Source organism: Phacochoerus africanus, chromosome 4 (assembly GCF_016906955.1).
Source record: "Phacochoerus africanus isolate WHEZ1 chromosome 4, ROS_Pafr_v1, whole genome shotgun sequence".
Classification (NCBI taxonomy): Eukaryota; Metazoa; Chordata; class Mammalia; order Artiodactyla; family Suidae; genus Phacochoerus; species Phacochoerus africanus.
In genome coordinates, this window is record NC_062547.1 from 129,997,109 (window position 1) to 130,009,203 (window position 12,095).

Genomic DNA, 12,095 nt, shown 5'->3' on the forward strand with positions numbered 1-12,095 from the left:
TCAGGGAAGTCTTGGTAGGTCTCTATAATAAGCATCACAGTATTATCCATTGATATGAGTATTCACTAAATATTTGTTTAATAGAAAGTAATTTGTTAGCAGGTCCTGAGCTTAATCAAAGCATACAGCTTCTCTTGTAATTATAATCCAAACCATCAGGAGCCCAAAGAGGAAAGAGCATGGTCAAGGTCAGGTGGCTCCCAAAAGGTCATGCTTGCTTAGTATTCCTGGCTCAAATGGGGCATGGTGGACATGAGGGCACTACCTCTCATTCAGAGTCACAGAAACCATTCATTTATAAATGCACTGTAATTGGACCTGGCCCTTGAAATTTTTGTGGCACGCTTTCAGAGCAAAATGGAAAAAAAGAAAAAACCATACCTGTTTTCTGACTCGCTTCTGACTCTCTTTTCTAAGATGCTGATAGTATAGTGCAAATGAGCCCTTAGTTGTGGGTTATCATCCTTATGAGACCCACCTCTGATTCCAGGGTTGGAGACTCATCCTCTGCCTCCCCATTCTCATCCACCCCTACCTTGAGCCACATCTCAAGGTCTCATTTTGACCATATATTCTTCCAGCCAGGTCAGGGAGACGAGAAGAGACTAAATATAGCCATGTATAAACCATCAGCACTGTCGAAAACAACTACAAGCTTCACATCAACAGTGAGTATGTAGCATCAGCTTAAAGACTTGTGTGAACATGCACAAATGTTTTCTAAGAATATTTTTCAGAAGAGTGTATTTATAGATATGATCTCTAATTGCATTATGAATGATAAATGAGAAGGTTAACAAACTATGTTTCAGGACTTTTATATATTGGCTGCCATCATTAGCTCTGTCTTTCTTTGTGACTGCAGGTTTATATCTGCTTATTAGTCTTGGTGAAAAGGGGAAATTGCTGTGCTTTAGTGCTGGGAAAGGATCTTTCGTTGACAATGAAGATTGCAGGAAGTCTTATTTAAGAGTTTATTTTGGTATTTGTCTCATTTTAAAAGGCTATGACTAGGATTTCATATCTGTCTAATAAGCATGCATGTAACACTTTTATGTTTGCTGAGTGCTTTACAGTCCCCATTAGTCCCCACAGTCCCCCTTGAGGGTGGGTCAGTATTATCGCCTACAGTTTACATTTGAGGAAATTTTAAGACATTAAGAGATCGTGTGATTTGTACAGGGTCACTCAGCATGCAAGCCTAGCTAATAAAAGATGACTTCAAAGCTCTTTCCAAATAAAAAGTGCCTTATAAATGTTAGGTTAGTATTAGTGGGCATGATCCCAGGATGAGTAAAATATGCTTGAGGAGTAAAGTGCTCATGCTTGCTCTGTAAAATTAATTCTTTTTAACCTCAGAGCAACTTTCAAAATAGGAATTCTTGAACCTGGCTGTGTATCAGAAACATCTTTATAGCTTTTAGAACATGTAAGCACCTGGGCCCCTACCCAAAGTACAGAATCATAATCTGGTAGATGGGACCCAGATAATTTGTCTCTTTAAAAAGCTCCCTGGGAGTCTGATGCTCAGCCAAGGCTAAGAACCACTACTCTTGATTAGAATAATAACCTCTGTCAAGCCAAAATTAAAAACAAGACACTGTGGAGTCAGTTTAGGAAGAAAGGTGTGGTTGGTTTGTTTTTGTTTTTTGGGGTTTTTTTTTTTTTTTTTGCTTTTTATGGCTGCACCTGTGGCATGTGGAGGTGCCCAGGCTAGGGGTCAAATCAGAGCTACACCTGCCGGCCACAGCCACAGCAATGCCAGATCCAAGCCATGTCTGCGACCTATACCATAGCTCACTGCATTGCCAGATCCTTAACCCACTGAGGGAGGCCAGGGCTCGAACCTGCAACCTCATGGTTCCTAGACCACAGTGGGAACTCCTAAGAACTGACAATGTTTGAAGGTTATAATTTACTGGGTAAACTTACTGGCTCCACTCGTAGATTATTTTTCGGTCCACCTTAATGTTTTTATTTTGAGTACCTTGTATGATAATTGGCACAGTAAGAACCCATATATCTGCCCTTTCATCTCTTTTTCAAACATTTATTGAATACTTACTGTGTGGAGATAATAGAGTGAAAATAATGGTCTTGGTCCACAAGGAGTTTTTAACCAAGTGATAAAACAGACACAGGCCAGACAGACTAAAACCCTGTAATACTAAGCTGCACATATTAAATGATAATCCAGGTATATATAAGGCATTATTTGTAATTGCTAAAAAAATTGAAACAACCCAAATGTCCATCAGTTGATAAACACATAAAATATAGTATATCTATACAACAGACTGTTATTCAACAATAAAAATGGAAAGAAGTGCGATACATGGTACAACAAGGACGAACTTTGAAAAAATTATGCTAAATCAAAGAAGCTGGTCACAACCACATGTTGTATGATTCCATTTATATAAAATGTCTTGACTAGGCAAATCTGTAGAGATAAAAAATGGAAACTAGATTAGTGGTTGCCTGGGGCTGGTTGTTGGTGTGGGGAGGATAGGATGGAATTGTTAGTGGGTACAGGATTTTTTTTGGTGGTGATTAAAGTGTTTTAAAGTTTTGGTGATGGTTGCATAGCTCTGTGAATTCCAAAAAAATTACTAAATCATATACTTTAAATGCGTAAATTGTATGGTATGTGAATCATTTCTCGCTAAAGTGTGCATGCATATATACATATTACACACACACACACACACACACACACACACACGAACAGAGTGCTCTATGAACTTGGTGAAAGGTGTGATTAATTTGGACTGAAAGAAAGTGGTGGAAAATTTCCTGGAGGAAATGGCATTTGAGCTAAGTCAAAAAGGTTATTTTTGTAAGGAGGGAAGTCGTGCTCAAAGATAAGAGCCAAAGTGATGGTGCGTTCATGCAAGGGCAAGTTCTCTGGAAAAGATGAAGTTTAGGATTCATGAAGGATACAGCAGGTGGGGTCTAGATGCAGGGCTTTTACTGCCATGCCAAGTTCTGTAGTTTGGTTTTCATTTTTGTGCAACCGTATAGGTTTGGAAGTGGTTTGATTAGGGCTATGATTCAGATGGATAATTGGCAGTGGTGATGAGGTGGCTAGGAGGTGGGGTAGGATGGCAGTGAGTGGGGAGATGGTTTAGGAGGCTAGGCTAGTGTACAGGCAAAAGATGATGAAGCCCTCATCTATGACAACAGCATTGAGCGCTGAAGCAGCAGGGGGACAGATTTGAGGAAACATTTAAGAGGTAGAATCAAAAAATTTTGTCACACTGGGGAGTAGGTGAAGCGGCACAGGGTATATACAGAGGGTATTTTTTTTGGGGGGGGTCTTTTTTAGGGCCACACCCGCGTCATATGGAGGTTCCCAGGCTAGGGGTGTCATCGGAGCTGTAGCCCCTGGCGTATGCCAGAGCCACAGCAGCCTTATGATTCCTAGTCAGATTTGTTAACCACTGAGCCACGATGGGAACTCCAGAAGGGTATTTTAGACTGTAGAGGGATTTGGGTCCTTTTTCATTAAGTTATTTAAAATCATATTGTAAAACCTATTGTTGAAATCATACCAAGCAGCCAAATTATGGCTCTTTAACACTTTGTCAACAAGGGTTTGATTACAGAGACTCTTACATTTCTTAACAAAGGAATGTATATTGTGAATAAAGGGTGGAGTGGAGGAAATGCTATCCCCCCATTTTTTGAGCTCTTTGAAATCAGACCCCTCCTTGTTGGAGACGAAGCAGTCATTTATAGCCTGCCGAATGACTAAGTATTTACCTCTTGCTCAGATAGCTTCCCTAGAAACACTTCCTTTGGTGTGAGCAACTTGGATTTACTGCCAGGGCAACACCTCCCATCCAACACCCACGCTACCTCTTGTCTGGGTCCTCATCAGCAGGTGTTTGTAAGCAGCATTTTGTTTTGCTTCTGATAAGAGCACAGGCTCTGGAAAGCATAGGCTGAATGTTCCACACCATGGAACGACCTTTCATTTACACGTGTTCTTACAGGGAAGATCTGAAGCCGTGGGAGTCCGAAGGATCAGGAAGACAGAGACTGCTTTTCCTCTTAATCTCACATAGGCCACACCTATGTTTTCCATTAGAGGGAGGGGCTGCCAGTTCCTGGGCGAGGTCAAAACAGACAAAGTCTCCGCCACTGCCTAATGTTATGCTCACTGGGGATCTGTCGTGCCCTCCTTGGGGGCTTTGGAAGGTGTTGCAGTGACACTGCCTGCTGCTAGTGGAGTTGGAGAACAGCATTTCTGATAAGGGCCTTTACATGAGTTTAACCAAGCAGGGAACACCGTTTAGAATACCACTTGCTGAGATGTGGCTCTTATCTGTGCCTGTCAGTGAAGAATGACTGCAACTAGCTGTGTTCCATCACAGTTGTTGCAGAGCTAATTACAGAAGTCTCTGGTGGGAGGAATCCCAGCAGATGCCTCTAAGGGACTTCCATCACATGTTCAGACGCTGACTTTGCAGGTAAGCAATGGAAACAGGCCCCCTGGGGGAATTTTAAACACCAGTTCTCTGCACCTCTGAACGTGGATCCATCTTCACTCCATAGTTGGTGATGGATTACGTTCAAAAGAGAACCACCCAAGGAAGACAAGGAAAGGGACGCTTAAAGCCAGTAGGGTGAATGTTCTGGATTAAAGGAGAGCAGAACTCGGTGTTCTTCCTTGGCCTGGGTCTTCCTTTCTGGGTCTCCCTGTTCTCATCTCAACAATAAGGATACTAATACCTGTTTATATATCCAGGTCTTCTGAAAGGGAAGATTGTAAAAGCTATATATTTTAGAAGTAAAAGTTGAAGGAGCATAGAAAATGCTATGTAACTCTAGGTAGTGTAACTATTATTTCCCATCACTTGTTCCATGTTTTATTTATAAATGATGAAAAGAAACAAACAAAAAATCTGGGCTTTGTGGGATCTCAAGCTACATTTTCTTTCTTTCTTTCTTTCTTTTTATTTTCCCACTGTACAGCAAGGGGATCAAGTTATCCTTACATGTATACCTTACTCAAGCTACATTTTCTGATGCCTCTGAATGTTTTTGTGGTTTACCTATGTTCAGATTTGCCTCCCCCTCCCCAGAGCACCAATTCTGGTAAAAACTCATTTCCAGTTTGAGGGGTGGAGAAAACCCTAGGAATCTGAAGAGTCAAAGCCCTGAAGCCATCTGGTCTTGAATTTTCCTGCCTCCTGCTGAAGCCCAAGTCCCAAAGCCCTCCTCTCTTCCCTCCCTAAGACACCTGATTTGGGAGGATGTCAGCCTTGAATGAGTCACACAGTTAAACTGGGGCTTCAGGGGACACCTTCAAGACAGAACCAAAAAGAATTTGTAACGTGCCCCGAACTTGTCTCAGTCGGGTCTCTAACCACATTCTCATCCTTGCTGAAAAATCACAGCACGCTTCTAACCAAGCAGGGCACGTCTGCTTATCTGATGGTGCCGTCAGTGATAGACTAGGATCATGTTAGGAATTTTTCAGGGAGGAAAAAGATTTCCTTGCAAGGGTTGAAGATTTATCTTTTTCATATATACAAAACAAGTTAGAACATTAAAAAATATCAATGTTTTGTGAGCAGGAGGAACCATTCTTTACTTCAAAATAATATGGAAGATTTAAAAGGATTCCACATTCATGGTTTAAAACAAAAAATATTTTGACAAAAGTATACTAGCAGGATTTTCAGACTCTTAACTGCCCCCTTATGGTGAGGAGCTGTCTCGATTTAAATGAACGCCTTACATTGAATGCTTAAAATTCCTCCTTACTTTTTTCTCCTCCTCATCACTTAGGTTTTTTCAATATTCAGCATAACTAAAAAGTCTAAGTAGGGAATTGCACATAATTGTAGGCTCTGCACCATTGGCAAAGTGATGCTTCTTCCTAAGTATTTGTAATCATCTCTTCTGCTCTTCCTTCCTCCTCCTGGAAAATTTACTTAAGGGTGATTGTAGTGTCCTTTATTTCTCTTGAAGGCCTCCTTTGACCTCACCTTGGGCATAGGCTAAAAACATATTAAGAAATAAAATACCGTAGTAGAAATTTTTCATGTAGTTGCCTGTATACAAATAGAAAACACCACTTTAAATGAATAGAGCAAAAAGGGGGGGGGTGTCCATCTCTCAATCGTGTTTTATCTATCAAAGTTACTGGGTAAAAAACAAACAACCCCCCTCCCCAACCAAAGTTACTTGTTAAGGTAAGGAGATTTAAAAAATACTTTTCGGAGTTCCCATCATGGCTCAACGGTAATGAATCGCAGTAGGATCCATGAAGACAAGGGTTCAATCCCTGGCCTTCCTCAGTGGGTTCAGGATCTGGCATTGCCGTGAACTGTGGTGTAGGCTGCAGTCACAGATTGGACCCCACATTGCTGTGGCTGTGCTATAGCCTGGTAGCTACAGCTCCGATTTGACCCTTAGCCTGGGAACTTCCCTGTGTTGCTAGTGAGGCCCTAAAAAGCTAGGAAGGGGGAAAAAAAACCCAAAAAACCTTCTGTAACTCAAAGGTCATGATCACCCTGGCTGTGTTGGCCTGCACCTGCCAGCTAGGATGTTGTTTTGTGCTCTTAAGTAAGAATTCAGTGGCATCCTTTGCCCTCTTAACCTTTTCTTTACTACTGGCTTAGAGAAATGTGACATTGCTAAAAACTCTAACTTGAAAATGCTTCACAGAGCAGGCTCCTTGCCAAATTCAGGAATCTTGCTAGTTTGCAAGACGAAAGCTGTCATGCAGAACAAAAGGCTGATACTAGAAGTCAGCAATCACAATGGGAATAAATCCCACAAACTGCGGTTTCTGAATGTCTTAATCTCCTCCAACCTTAAAAGAGTGGGGCTTGCCTTACTTGGAAGATAACTTTACAAAGAAAACATAGGGACAAGTGGAGTTAATTCCTAAACCTTACCTCCTCTGGCAATTCTTTCCCAATTTCTAATGCCTCTTTATTACCTAGATTATGAATAGATGCCCAATTTCTCTTCTTGACATTAAATCCTAACAAAGAACCACCCATCTGATGGTTAACCTAGTCCCATGATGTAGTTGTACATTTTCACTCTTGTTTATGATTTGTTTCCCTTTTTCCTACTCTGGGGGGCAGAGCATGGGTTGATCTTGTTGGGAGGATGCTGGATCATGGCTGGGGTTTGTGCAGTGCAATGCTGCAGTAAGGCCATCAGGGTTTCTCAGGGGAGTCCAGTCACATTGGTGCATTGTGAGTAGCATAATGAGTTCACAGGCTGAACTTGGCTTTAACTTTAAAAGCCTTTCTACTTTTTCATGTGTCTCAGTCATTAAGAAAAGCTCCAATCAGTGTTATGCTGCATACCCTGTTACTTTCCATTAGGAATATTTCAAATATAACATTTTGGCATGAGGAAGGATGTCTTTGCTGGATTTTTCTTCTTGTGTCTAATCTTTTGGCTGGCACTGCTCCTGTGAATTGTTCTACATCTTTTGTATAATTTTTTGTTTTTTCTTTTTAGGGCCGCACCCAAGGCACATGGAAGTTCCCAGGCTAGGGGTCGAATCAGAGCTACAGCCGCTGGCCACAGCCATAGCCACAGCAATGCCAGATCCGAGCAGTGTCTGCGACCTACACTAGAGCTCACGGCAACACCAGATCTTTAACCCACTGAGCGGGGCCAGGGATCAAAGCAGCATGGATACTCATCAGGTTTGTTACCACTGAGCCACAACAGGAACTCCTCTTTTATATGATTTTTAATATTTTCCCCTTTCCCCAAAGCTATATGCTCTTTTGAACTTCAGAATTTAGAAGTACTGTGGTTTTGGTAGTCATCCAAAGCCACAATACTTCTCTTTTGAACCTGAGAGAGGAGATAAAATGCAAAGCATCACTGCCTAAATTAATGGCCAGATGAGGCCTTTCTCTGTTGGCATGGGTTTTTTTTTTGTCAATAGAGAGATAAGATCTGTGCCGGATAGAGGATTTTAGGTCATAGAATCAAAGTATTCTGATTGGTGAACAAGAGCCTGGGGTCTGGTGTGTGTCTGTGGACTAGGATGGATTGCCATGGTTTACTCTCCATTGTCAGGGTTGCTCCAGAAGCCCCAGAACTCTGCTGCTCAGTTGCTTAGCTCGTCTAAGATAGGTTAAAGGTTATGGTACTTCACCAACACTCCTCACCATTTTGGAGATTTGAGCTGATCAGTTAATCAGGTCTCCAGCTCTTTTTTGATGTTTTCACTTAGAGGGTCAAATGAGATATATTTGAAAACCTCCCGGAAAATAGATACTCTACTATGTCTTCTGAACCTCTCAGTCATCATCCACATGCAGTTTTCTTTTTGTCTACATCTTCTTCCTTCTCCCCACCAAAAATGTTCTTAGTAAGGTCAATTACCTTTTGCTTTAGTTTCTTATTGCTGCTGTAACAATGAGCACAAACCTGATAGCTTAAAACAACACAAGTTTATTCTCTGATAGTTCTGTAGGCCAGAAGTCTGAAATGACTTTCACTGGGCTGAAGTCAAGATGTTGGCAGGGCTTGCTCCTTGTGAAGGCTCCAGGGCAGAATCTGTTTCTTTGCTTTTTCTAGCTTCTGGAGGCCACTTGTGTTCCTTGGCTCAGGGCCCCCTTCTAGCATCACTCCAACCTCTTGCTTCCATTGTCACATTTCCCAGTTCCTCAAGTCAAATCTACCTCTATCTCCCTTTTATGAGGATGCTCGGGGATACATTTAGAACCCGCCTGGATAATCTATCATAATTTCCTCATCTCAAGATCCTTAATTGTGTCTGCAAAGTCCCTTTTTCATATTAGGTTACATTCACAGGTTCCAAGGGTTTGATACTGGATGTTTTGGGGACCACTATGCAGCCTACCCCAGTGTCGATTTCCTAATTTTCAAATCCGGTGTCTTCTTTTCAATCCATATCCTAGCTTGGTTGATGTTTGATAATGTCAGTGACTCTGAGAATAACTCCTCCTCTGACTTTACAATGTTGGTTACTTTATTTCATTATTTTTATTGTCTGTCTAGACAATAGAACTCTAGAACTCAATCTCCTCAGTAGAAACCTTGGCTATCTCATTTGCTGCTCTATCCCCAGTGCTTGGCACAGTCCCCCCCACCATCAAATGATGAAAGACACTGAATAATATAAATTGGATGAACTTTCCCACTCCTAGTTCTATCACTTCTCAGTCCTATTTTCCTTCAGTGGCCCTTCTTCTCCCTATGCAGTTAGGATTGGTATTCCTTCTAGGACTCGGTCCTAGTCTGTATCTGTATTTATATGCCAGGTAGATGCCGTTTCAGCCATATTCTGGGGCCTCTCCAATCTTTTTCTCAAGCCCAGACTTCTGATTTGAACTTCCAACTTTAATCTTTACCTGGCTATCCCACAAACATGGCAAATTCCCCATGTCCCATCTTTCCTATCTACCAAGTACAACCAAAAACTAACTCCCCTTCCTCTCATTCTCTCTCAGGGAATGCTCGGCACCAGGATCTACTTAATAGTCACAGCAAGAAGACTTGGAGTCATCCCAGAATTCACACTTTTCCCCTCTTCACTCTTCCCCCTCCACCTCCAGTCAGTTGCGAAGTTTTGTCATCCTGACTCCTAAATATCTCCTGACATCTCTTTCTGTCTAACTCCCATTCTGGTTCAAGTCCCTCCTCACTTGCCTGAGTAGGAGATAAATGAACTTACCAAACTGTCCCTCTTGACTTCTCTTGAATGTGGTAGAATGACGTGCTCATAAACTTTCTGGATGTGTACCACAGTTGCTGGTCATTGCCAGCCATGCTTTCCGTCTCTGCTGGGTGGGAGTAACTATGATTTGCATACCACATGATGTTGGTCCCCATCACTGATTGGGCCAGGGGTGGGTGCCTGATCCAAGGGTGGCTCTTCCTGTAGGCTTGATCAGCCAGCATGTGACTTGGGTGGCTGGTTGTAAAATACAAGCTGAGTAAAATTCATCCTTTGGGAAGTTGTACAGATGGCCAACAAGTACATGAAAAAATGCTCAACATCTCTGATTATTAGAGAAATGCAAATCAAAACTACCATGAGATACCACCTCACACCAGTCAGAATGGCCATCATTAATAAGTTCATAAATAACAAATGCTGGAGGGGGAACCCTCTTGCACTGTTGGTGGGAATGTAAGCTGGTACAGCCACTATGGAGGTCAGTAAGGAGATACCTTAGAAATCTATACATAGAACTACCATATGACCCAGCAACCCCACTCTTGGGCATATATCTGGACAAAACTTGCCTTAAAAAGACACATGCACCTGCATGTTCATTGCAGCACTATTCACAATAGCCATGACAGGGAAACAACCCAAATGTCCATTGACAGATGATTGGATTAGGAAGATGTGCTGTATATACACAATGGAATACTACTCAGCCATAAAAAAGAACAACATAATGCCATCTGCAGCAACATGGATGGAACTAGAGACTCTCATCCTGAGTGAAGTAAGTCAGAAAGAGAAAGACAAATACCATATCTGGAATCTAATATATGGCACAAATGAACCTTTCCACAGAAAAGAAAATCATGGGCTTGTAGAATAGACTTGTGGTTGCCAAGGGGGAGGGGGAGGGGTGGGGTGGATTGGGAGCTTGGGGTTAATGGATGCAAACTATTGCCTTTGGAATGGATTAGCAATGAGATCCTGCTTTGTAGCCCTGGGAACTATGTCTAGTCACTTAGGATGGAGCATGATAATGTGCAAAAATACACTTGATCTTAGCCAAAAGGCCGAGAAGCAATGTGTGCAAAAATAGAATGTTTACCTGTATGTGTAACTGGGTCACCATGCTGTACAATCGAAAAAAAAATTGTATTGGGGAAATACCTATTAAAAAATAATAATAAACAAATGGAAAAGAAAAAAAAACCTATTGGGCCACAAAATGTTTGGGAAAATGAAGTGTGTCAGGCAGTAAATTAATATAAATATATTATTTTTCTGAATTAAAAAAAAAAATCCTCCTTAGGAGTTTCAGAATAGAGAAGCTGAGGGACTAGGATCACCACATTGCTCAACAGAACGAGGGGCACGAGCAAGCTGCAGTTATGAGAGAGCAGAGACTGTGAGTAAAGGGGAGGCTGGTGACGGGAAGAGAACAGAGGAAGAAAGAAGCTGAGGCACTGTGCGCAGGCTACTGCCTCAGTTTCTGGGGTTCTTTTTCTTTTTTTTGAAATTTACCATTTATGTTTAATTGAATTTTTAAAACTTTGTATTAATCCAATGGCCGATTTTATTTTTCCAGTTTCATGGAGCTATTATTGACATATATCACTGTTAAAAGTGTATAGCACAATAATTCGATTACACAATCATAAAGGGATTACCATAAGTTTCGTGACTATCCATCATCTCATATAATACAAAATTAAAGAAATAGACCAAAAAAGCGTTTTTCTTGTGCTGAGAACTCTTAGGGTTTACTCTCAACAACTTCCATATGTGACATATGGCAGTGCTCATTATATTTGTCGTGTGGTACGTTCCATCCCTTCTATGGTTCTTTAAGAGCACTTCCTGAGCCCCCACCCTCCTGTGATTCCTATTGTCAGACTTCCATGAGTCGAGGCGTTATTATAAGTCAACACACAAAACAACCCTAGTTTGATTGAACCCTTGCTTCCTTCGTATATTGGCCAAAGGGTTGTGTGTTCCAGAAAGTCTTACAGTGTTATGATGAGACATCTGGAAGAAAGCAACACGCAGACGAAAGTCAATGTTAATTTGACTTTTTTTTTTTTTAAAGCATTAGCTTAGGGGAAAAAAAAGAGAGGTTATATCACTATTTCCTTTGGGAGTGGGAGAATATTATAAGCTTCTTATGTCAAAATCAGTCTTTATTTAAAACTAAATTGATCCCTAAATGTAATTTTAGACAGGAAAACTAATTGCTGCCACAAATATAGGAAAATGACTATAATAAGTGATATAACATTGTCTGATGCTTATCAACAGTGCGATAATCAAACCACCTTTTTAGATGACATGTTTCTAAATAGCTGCCTTGCGATTTGCCAGCTGTTGGAGCCAGAGGGATTACTGAGACGCTCCAGGATTGTTGGTC

The 12,095-nt window shown here is 41.3% G+C and overlaps 1 long non-coding RNA gene across 1 annotated transcript; it reads left to right on the plus strand.

Annotated features, from left to right (window-relative positions):
- The first annotated feature begins 585 nt into the window (after window positions 1-585).
- LOC125126286 (uncharacterized) lies at window positions 586-9,700 on the plus strand. Its single transcript, XR_007134582.1, has 2 exons — window positions 586-668; window positions 9,468-9,700. It is a non-coding gene; the product is annotated as an uncharacterized LOC125126286 (long non-coding RNA).
- The last annotated feature ends 2,395 nt before the right edge of the window (window positions 9,701-12,095 follow it).